The sequence below is a fragment of the Erpetoichthys calabaricus genome, chromosome 17, assembly GCF_900747795.2.
Source record: "Erpetoichthys calabaricus chromosome 17, fErpCal1.3, whole genome shotgun sequence".
Taxonomy (NCBI): Eukaryota; Metazoa; Chordata; class Cladistia; order Polypteriformes; family Polypteridae; genus Erpetoichthys; species Erpetoichthys calabaricus.
Window position 1 is genome coordinate 75,673,319 of NC_041410.2, and position 11,075 is coordinate 75,684,393.

Genomic DNA, 11,075 nt, shown 5'->3' on the forward strand with positions numbered 1-11,075 from the left:
TCACAGTAAGGAGACCTGGGTGTGCATTCTGGGTCCTCTCTGTGTGGAGTTTGCATGTTTTCCCCCTTTCTGTGTGGGTTTCCTCTGGGTGCTCTGGTTTCCTCCCACTGTCCAAAGACATGCATGTTAGGTGAACTGGTAATACTAAATTGTCCATAGTGTGTGTGTTCACCCTATGATGAACTGGCACCCCGTCCAGGGTTTGTTCCGGCCTTGCACCTTGTGCTAGCTGGAATAGGCTCCAGTACCCTGCAACTCTGATCCAGGTTTAGTGGGTTAGAACATGATGTGTCAATTAACTTAATGTGCATCTTTGTAATTATGGAAACTGGAATACCTGAAGGAAAATCCATCTGGATACAGAAACAACATGCAAATTCCACAAAGAGTTATAGTTCAGATAGATTCAGACCCACACAATGCTGGATCCATGTGGTGGCAGGGACAGCTACTGTGTGACTGTGCCATCATATGCTTAAGTAATTTATATTAACTAATTTGATTACGACAATAGTTTTCAATATAATTATAGTATTTGACTTTTTATAAGAAGGAAAAAATGACATTTCCACAAATGTTATTGCGTTTATTATTACATTTAATTCTAGAAGAGAATAATGATGACAGCTACTTTCATATACAATAGTACAAGACTGTGTTTTCCTGTTAGAATATAAATGAACATCTAACTATGGCAATTTAAACAACTCTAACTAGAATTCTCAACATTTCAGTTAGATTTAGGACATCATGGATGAGAAACGTTGATGGATAATTAGCTTATATAGTATAATATTTGGACAGAAATACATGTAATGCATTAAAGTTATAGTCTAAACAGAAAAGAAGTAAAAAAGCAAAATGAGAGCAATGTAGTAAAAAGTCACTCTCCCACTAGAATCAGGATTTATCTAGATTGAGTGTCTAAGACTGCTTCTTGTTTCCATTCCATTACATATTTTCTGAATATTCTTGAAATATTTCATAACTTGTTTGGTTTCTGTTCTCTATATTGAACTCATTTTGATCTGGGGAGGCTTTCTGCCAGTATTGTAATGAAGATGAGAATGCTTTGCTACAACTATTACTACTGTGTGTACTGTTTTTAAACACTGGTTTTAGTTGCTTGGATTTGTTTTGTGCAACACTATTTTCATTCAAAATGCACTGACTAGTGTACAGGAGAAGAAACTAAGTCTAAGCACTTATTGACAGAATTTGATGCAACTTGGAAATTTTAATGTGCATCAAATTGCTTTGTATATTTGAATAATAAAGAAACTGTCAGGTATGGGCATCCTCCACTGCATATGACCATGCAGAGAAAAAATAAAACTCCAACAAGAGAGTAAAAAAGCAACAAAATGAAAAATGTGCATGCCTGAGCAATTTCCTTTATATTAATTCTAATTTAGTTTATGTAATCATTGCACAAATAACACTAGTGACCTAGCAGCAGAAAAGTACAAACCAAAAGTACACCTCTTTTGAAATTTTGGAAGGAAAAGGCCATAAATGTATGCTCATTTATAATTTGTAATATCTTAATATTTTGCTGTCATTCAAGAATGTCCTCACTTTTTGCCACACCACAACAAAGGTCAAAGTTAACCAACTACATATCCTAATATAACTCCTGACTGAAGAAACAATTTAAATGAAGAAAACCTCAGCTTAAAAAGATCTAAATATGGTTTGCCAGTTTTCCACCGATTTTTACAAAGGTGCAGGTTAAGTACATTTTTGATTCCAACTTGTCTTTACATGAGTATTTGTGTCTTGCACCCAGTGCTGCCCAGATAGGCTCTGGTCCACCAATGGCCCTGAATTGTTGCTAGTGGGTTTAAGAATGTTATGTTAAGATTTCAGTATATAAAGCAGATGTCTTTATTATCATTGCAGCTGTCAGTCTTTAACTCTCTTTGTCTGTGACATATGTGAGCCATCTGTAACAATTCAATTTACTTAACATCTGTCTACAACTATACAATATATTATACCTACAAATGATTATATCATAAAAATAAGCTTTAAAAAAAGTAATTTATCAGTATAGTTGTTGCTTCTAACATTAGAAATCATAAAGACTACATAAAGCAAATGCTAACAAAAGCTGAGAGAGGGAATGTTGTAAGTATTTGGTCATGAAAAATCAGTGAAGACTAAATAAAGTGGGTTGTATGTTTTAATGACCTTTCTTGACTCATATTAATCTGAAATTTGTAATTTGAAAGCACTGTATTGTTGGTATCATAGACTTGATGTTACAGTAATATAGCAGATGTAACAGATGATTTGCAATTTTTAAAATGTGAGTGGGCTAGAAATAAAGGGTGAGTAGATACAGTATAGTATGACAATAAAACCCTCACCAAGGCATAGCACCTGGTTTAATACATCAGGCTTAGAAAGCAAAAATAGAGCAGAAATATTGCGGAAATAAAGCTAGGACCTGTCATGAGTTAATAATGAATCATCATTTTTATATCTTGATACATTTATATTTGCAATATTTTTAATATTTTATTTTTTTCATTTTATTCTCATATGATAATGACATGTCCCATGTTCATGCATACGTATGGTGCCAAGGTGCTTTGTCACACAGTTTTAGTGATCATTTTATCTAACTATAGCCAGGTTGTGATTGTCGTAAATTTGTTCCAATAAAATTAAAATATTTTTGTGCAGAGGGAGAGTTAGCTTCTAAGCCTATTTATTTACAGGAGTTCAAGATGAAAGAGCTATAAACATTCCTTTTAATATTTCGTCCAAGTTACTCTGGCAGCAGGGAATATTTATGTGAAACCATGTGAAAGAAAGTGGTATTTATTAAATAGCTTGTTAATTTGCCAAGAGAGGGTGATGACGCTCCAGCTAGACAGTCTGTAGTAAGCCATTATGTACATTGTATCTAGGCAAATAAAGCTATAACTTGCAGTTAAACATGGCAAGCTTGCTCTGGGACATTTAACAATCTCCTGTTTCTCCTTTAAGTGTAATACCTCTAACCTAGCAATGGGTTTACTAAGGCACTTCAGATTAACAAATCTTGCATTGTTACTGAAACATTGAGAGGCATCTCACATATGGTGGCATACATCTCCTTTTGGAGAGGCAAGATGGCTATTGTTTTGTTAATCCAGAATAGTTTAATATGATAAAACCAAATTACTGGTTGCCTTTTTCCTCCACCTCCTGCGCTGTTTCCAACACATCTAGAGTCCTGAGCTATTGCAGAATTTACTTGAAAGTGTTTGCTCTCGTTAAATTGCCCTAACCAGTGGATCTTCATTTTCTTGGTCTTAACTTAATGGGTGTAACTACCTTATTTATCAAAATTTATCTTGTAATAGTTTTGTCTGCATTTTCTTGGTGGAAAAGATGACAATTATTTTCACTGATTGAAGCTACCTGTCAGCATTTACCTTTTCATCTGCCTTTAAGGATTATATCATCTGTAAACTGTTTGTTGCCACTTGTCTGTCTGCGGATTTTCATGACCTCTCTTACTTACTCTTTGTAGAAGGTCAGGTCCTGGTTATTTGGTAAACTATTTGCCACGTAGTTCACAAGTGAAGCATTCTGTGTCTCTCTCTAATGTGCCATTCGTTGTCTTATGCTTTCGTTACACAATACATTATGCGGAACTTCCCTTGATCCAATACTGCTGGAATGGCACCTGGCCCTGGCACTCCTTTATACTGATTAAATGTCTTACATATGTAATTTATATGACTGACTTATATTCAAGAATGTAACTAAGTTTATATTTTTTGGTTTTACCTTACATATATCTTGCCTGACTAGATAAACTACTTTGCTAGAAATAGAAAATCACCCATACAGAAAGAACACAAAAGGCGCACATTAGACAATGCTTCAAACATAATGTAATTCTAGAACACGGGCTTATTTAATGTTAATTGCAGAAGACTGCATGCTACATTGGTCTTTTTATCAAACCAAGAACATGAAAACTATGTAGTACTATTTAATGCAAATCCAGGAAAGCTATAAAATATATAAGCATATTTTAAGCATTCTGGTTTTATGCAATTGGCTGTTTTGTTAGCTACTGTATATAAGCAGTAAATGGGGAAATTACTGGAGTTCCTGTCTCTTTGTAATTCTACTGCATTATACTGTTAGTTCATTTATTTCTTTTTTGACCACAACCAAGCAGTTTTTAACACAGTAAAGCATACCTGAATCTGAAATTTTCAAAGTTTTTTTTTTCACTAGTCTTTTTTAAAGATGGCTTAGCAATCACTGTTGCTGCCTCACAGTTCCAAGTAACTGGGTTCAAATCACCATGTCACTGTCTGTATCGAGTTTATGCAGATTTTTTCTCAATTTTTCCTTCTAGATACCAAAATCACTCTAATTAAGTTTGTTGGCAACTATATAATGGCCCAGAGTAAGTGAATGTGAGTGTACGTGTGAGTGTGCTTCTGCTATGGCATGGCATGAAATATGTACAGTCAATTGGTACCTCAGCCCCTGTGAACATGATTTAGAGCAGAAATTAGATGGATGGATATTTTTTATTATGAATACATGCTGAAATAAAAATAATATAACAATTACAATTACATCTTAATATTAATTTTTCATGTAAATTAACCAAAAACAATAAGCATGAATTTAAGAAACTATATCTGTGTAGATTTTATTAAGTTATTGCAGAAAAGTACAGTTGTCTTTAATGACTGAATTTAGTATTTCTTCTTGCTTTGATTCAGAAATAAAATGTGTAGTATGTAAATCTTGTTGTGGAATGGATAATCAAAAATTTGGGATTGCATGCACTAAATTAAAAGCAAGCTGCAATCTGTCTTCTTTAGGAGTTTTTAATCAGATTGACTGCAATTACGTGTAAATGAACTCTCTACAATTGTCTTATATAGAGTAGTGTTGTGAAAGCCTTTGAAGAACAATGCTGTGAGACATTATTTTGTTTCAATACTTTGTGTTTTGTCTATTTTCCTTGCTATGATATCTACATTTACAAGTCACATTATAAACATATTATTGAATGGCCAGATACTGTAGCTGCGGTGGGCTGGCACCCTGCCCAGAGATTTGTTCCTGCCTTGCACCCTGTGCTGTCTGGGATTGGCTCCAGCAGACCTCCGTGACCCTGTGTTAGGATATAGCGGGTTGGAGAATGACTGACTGACTGACTGACTGACTGACTGACTGACAGATACTGTAGCCTATAACTTAAATTTTAGCAGAGTGTATATATTTTCCAACAAGAAATGGATAAGTGCTCTTGATAAAATAACATGTTTTCTTTTGTACATACTTTTATTAGTCATGGTTTTAGGCAGAGCTGTCCATCACCAAAGTAGTTATCCAGTTATCTGTGTGTAATATCGCTAAGTATGGAACCCCACGTGGGCGTTTTGGCATAAAGAACAGCTAGATTGAAGATTAAAGAAAGATATCAGAGACACTTCATCCAAATGGACATCAAAGATGCTGTCCATGCATCAGTCCAGCTGCTGAAACTAAAAGCTGCCCAACAATATTCCTCCTCTGACACAGATGTTACCATTACCTTTACACAAAGTATTGTATAAGCTTTTTGACTTTGAAGTAAGGGTATATTTTTATTAGGGTTTTTCAACCAGACTTCTTATTATTTACAATTCAAACATTTTTTATCATTTTTTTTCTTGAGCTTCTGTGAGGTATTAATTTTCCCTTATGGGCAAATAAATTCTATCTATCTATCTATCTATCTATCTATCTATCTATCTATCTATCTATCTATCTATCTATCTGTCTGTCTGTCTGTCTGTCTGTCTGTCTGTCTGTCTGTCTGTCTGTCTGAATAAGACAACATTAGAGGCACAGATTCTGGCTGAAACACAATGAAGTAAGCGGTAAAACTTCTCCCTAAAAGAACACAATGACAGAAGCAATGCCCTGTCCTCACTGGTATTAAGGAACTTGGTATTACACTGGAATCAATGAAAGAGACTGCACACATAGAAATCTAATCTGTTAAAATATGCAGCAATTTCCAGTGTAGATGACAAGGACTTAGTATAACAGAAACACAGCAGGAATCCGCACAGTCCAGTTCAGGGTTAGGAAAGATTGGAGTCCATCCCAATGAGGCCAGCAGTCTGTCATGGGGAACACTCATGCACACACCCACAACTAGCAAAAGACAGTGTCACCTCTCAGCCTCATGCACACTTTATTGGCATGAAAACCCAGAGAGATGTACTAACATGGGATTTGAACCTATTTTCCAAATTATATAAGGTGGCAGCATTAATCACTGCACCACTGTGACACACATAGAAGTAAATAGGATTTGAAAATCAGAAAGAATGTTAGCTTCTGTGGAAAGAAAATGTGCATTTATTTTAGAATGTGTGTTGTAGTGTGGCCAAGTGGATTATAAACACTGAGACTGATGAATCATCTAAAAAGCCACCATTCTATTTTTCCATATGCTGGTAACACCCAGCTTTACATGAAAGTCACTACTGGCTGTCTGTTATATTCAGACAATCTCACCACCAGCCTTATTGGCATCTGGTTGCTTGCTAACATTGTACATCTAAAAATTCGGACATGAGTGTCAGTAGGGTGTGCGCACTAGGAACCATGTTGCCCGAACTATTCTATAACCATTTCAGCAATTTATTATCGCTCTGATGCTGATCTTTCTGATCATAAAATAGGTCATTACGATAGCAATTGACGGTATTTGAGGGTTCCTCTAGCGTGCCTCTTCCTATCGCATGATTTGGCTCAAAAACTAATCAGCACATCGTCATCCCATAACAGACTTAAGTTTTGAGTTTGGTATTTTAGCTAGACCATCCTCAAGAAAAGACACAGACACAGGGCAGACACACACCCATCATAGTGATACAGATGTTTTATGTGTCAGGGGACCCTAAAACATCGAGATCCGCCGAAAGCTGGAAATCAAAATTTGACGAATCTAAAGCTCTCGCTCTGCCCCCATAGATGATAGGTTATGGTGGGGGAGAGCGCAAAGCCAAAAATTAATACATGCGGAACATTTATAATAAAAAAATACTGTTCAAGTCAGGAAACGTAATGTGATGCTGATTCTCAAATACTGCAAACATAGCCATTTTCCTTCTATAAAAAAGCCTTGGTTCAAACTAGAGTGCGGTCAGAACTTCTTCCTTTCAGTTCATTGATATTGTCAAAATCAGAGCCTGCATTTTCTCTTTCAGTTTATGCATACAGTACCTTTTCATGCCTTAGTTACCTCTGATATGGAATACTGCCCAACATATTGGCAGATCACATCAGGTTCAGAATGATGTTGCCAGGTTCCAGAGTCCTACATAAGCAATTATCAATGTATTTTTTGGCATCTTTTCAGTTTTAATTTCCCTGATATTTATTATTAATTCATATTATATATGTTCACCTTGTAATCTTTTGTCAACTTTTTGTATTGCTTTAAACTATATATTGCTTTAAACTATAAAACACTTATTCTGTACTAGGGCAGAATGGTGACACAGTGGTTAGCACTGCTACCTCACATTGCCAGAGTCTTATACAAGGACACTAGTTTTTCTTGAGTTTGTATGTTCTCCCTGTGTCCCTTTGAGTTTTCTACGGAATAGTTGGGATTTTGGGTGAGTGTGTTAGATTAATGATTATTGTATGAGTGTGCCCTGAGGTGGACTGCCCCCCACCTCAGGATTGGTTTCCACCTTGTGCCCAGTGCTGCAGGGCTATGTACTGGCTCCCTAAAAACCTAAAGTGGACAGGCGGGTAAAAAAAAATGGATGGAAGATAATAATAATAATCATCACAAACATAAATGGGGACAACACAGTGGTGCACCAGTTACTGCTTTTGTTTCACAACTCCAGAGACCTAAACTTGAACTCTGGGCCCATGCACTGCATCTATGAAGTTTTCATGTTCTTCCCATTCTATGAATGTTTTCTCCAAGTACTCTGGCTTCACAAAACATCTCTAAAATGTGCATGTTACGTTAACTGGTAAATCTGAATTGGCCCACTGTTAGTGAGTGTTTACATGTACATGAGTGTGCCCAGTGATGGCCTGGCATCTTGTATCTGTTTGGGTCCCATCTTTCACCCAATGCTTCTAAGATATACTCAGGCATCCTGTGACACTGAACTAAATAGGTGGATTAGAAAATGGATATATACGATCTGTTCATTATATGCTAAGTAAGATTGGATGGTGCACATTCTTCCCATTTTCTGAGAGTGATTCATGTACATACAGCATGCTCCATGAAATGGCACGGTGGTACTGTGGGTACCACTACCACCACACAGCACTTATGACTTTTATTAAGGTGAAATGCCTCCTGTTCACAGTTTATATGTTCAATAGGGTTTCTCTACATGCAACAGCAACATTCCATACTCCCAACACATGTTGTCATATTTATTGAATGTATAGTGAACTGTCCTGCTTAAAAGTCTGTGATGGACAATGTTCCTGTTCAGTTGTTTTTCCCACTGGTGCCTGCCACGCCCTGTCTGAAAATATTCAAACGATAGGTGTAAGAAACACATGCTATGAGCTCCAATAGGTTGATATGGTAACAGAAGGATAGATGTCTCCTGAGAGAAGTGTGTTTTTGTAATATATGATCTGTGGGTGATGACATTTCCTGCTGTACAATTAATAACGCTCGTATCCTTTTTGCATTAATCTCAGAGCATTTCTTAATTACTACTGCACTGCGATGGTAATTAAAAATCATGTAAATGAAAGAAAATTGCAATGTATGCCTCCCTGTAGCTCATCTTCGTGTATGTCAACTTTGCATAGATGAACATTCGGCACAAACCGGAAACCTTGTCTTATGCTGGACATGGATCACCGGTCACTTGAGTCCATGGCGAAATAAAATACAAGGGTAAATTTCCATAATCCCGGCGCCCAGTTTTTGGTTTCCCTCAACCCCAACCCCGGACGCGTTGTCCCGGTGAGCCTTCTAGTTGCTAAGGACGCCAGCGACGCACGCGGGTGACGTAGTGACGGCGGCGGCGCACCGAGCCGAGCGTGCGGGTCCGCCATCATGGCCGCTGTTTACCCTCCTGCGGGGCTCCCTGCACTGCCCCACACCGCGGCCGGAGACGCCCACAGCGACCCGAGCCAGCCCGTCGAGGCCGGAGCCGGAGGTGGGGGCGGGGGCGAGGGCGAGGGCGAGCGGAGCAGGGAGGAGAAGGAGGAGGAAGAGGAGGAGGACGCCGGTCGGGCGGAGGCCTGCTACACAGCGCCGCCCCCGAACTGCGGCGGAACAAAAGCGGGCAGGCGAGGGGGCCAGGGGCGGCGACGGAGGAAGCGGGCGGGGAGGCCGGACAGCAGCTCGGGTGATCCCTTGTGTCACCAGCCTGGCGGCCAGAGCTGCGGGCAGGAGGCTGTGGCTGGCGCCGGGCACGGGGGTAAGGAAGCCTGCGCGGTGGCATGCGCAGTTTAGGGCGGGGGTTGCAGCTCAGAAAAATGCCTACTGCAGCAACGAGGACCGAGAAAATGGCTTTAGCGATGCAAGTCGATTAAAGCGAGGGAAAAAAAAAAAGACAAAGCTACTTAACACTGAGGATGCACATGTCAATTAGCGATTGCGTCACAGGGCTGCTTTTCTCAGAGAGACAAAACTAGGCATCTTAGCGCAGAGAGGCGCGTCTTCATTAAGAGCTGTGTGTTTAAATCTAGGACATTAGGCCAGCTTCGCAGCAGAATACCCAGACAAACTCGACAGAACAATTCCGTTATTAGACACAAAATTTGGCCTGAAGTGACTTGATGAGGTGATCTGTAGAGTTTTTTTTCCTTCAGGTGCTGGTGAATAAGGTACTTTAATTAATAGCTGAAGTGTTTATTTTTGGATCCAGTTCATTTTGCGCAAATGAGGTGTGACCAACACCAACCAGATTGCTTAATGAATCTGTCCTCGATTTTAGATTTCCGTTAATTCGCACAGAAAAGCAGCGAAGGCATTACTTTTTTCCCCCACACATACAGAACAATGTTTCTATTTTCAGCATGCTGAAAACAGTCAAAACGCTTAACTTAAAAGAAAATTTCGAATGCAGATTTGTGCACTGTGCGTGCTTACAAATTTATAGAGCTCGATGTATGAAGCGTTTTACCATGCAAACTTTAATACCAAAACATTATGATTTAGCGAACAATAATAATAATAATAATAAAAAAAGAACAGTGATTTAATATCTTCATCAGGGGACCTGCCTTATTTTTTCTTGGCAGAGAGATTCCACGGTGAACCATGACGTGAGAGAGCAGTGTCACATAGAGCGTAACCAAATTATTACAGTGTTGGTCAGCTTGGTTGTACGTGTAGGGAATGAATGATGGAGCAAAACCTCTATGTAACTTGGAGCTTAGTTATTTTTAGATTTAAAGGTTATTTGAAAATTTTTAAGTCACATGCATGCAGCATAAACGGAGGATGTGTGCTTTGATGTTGGCAATTTAGTTAAAAACCAATCGGCTGCATTTTGAAATATCTGCAGTCTTTTTTTTTTAAGTCCCAGCAAGACCAAGTGGGACAAAGTAGAGTATTATAGATGAGGTAAAAGCATAAATTAGTTTTTTCAGGTTTAAATAAAAATAGAAATAGCCTCTGAAAGCTACATTTCTATGAAGAAAAATGTAATTTTAGTACTGTCCTTGAGATGTGCATCTAAAGACAAGTTAAATTACATATCACACCTCACCTGACATAATTTCTAAATATAACTTCTAGATTCATAAAGCTGTTACTGTGCTTCGCTAAGTATTAAGTAATTTTTCAATGTTCCTCAGTAGGATATTTAGCTGCATTTTACTTAAGCAACAGAATAATTTGTAAGTATATTAGAATTCAGTTGATAGACTTTACATAAATGCTAAACAAAAACATACAAAACTGACTTTTGTGTGACATTAGAAGGAACAAATGGAACATTTTAATCAGCACTACTTCTGATTGGTCAGATGGGCTCTGAAGGAGCTGAGTGCTAAACCTGTAATGTGAATAAACTTCTCAGTTAAACTAACCAGAACTAATG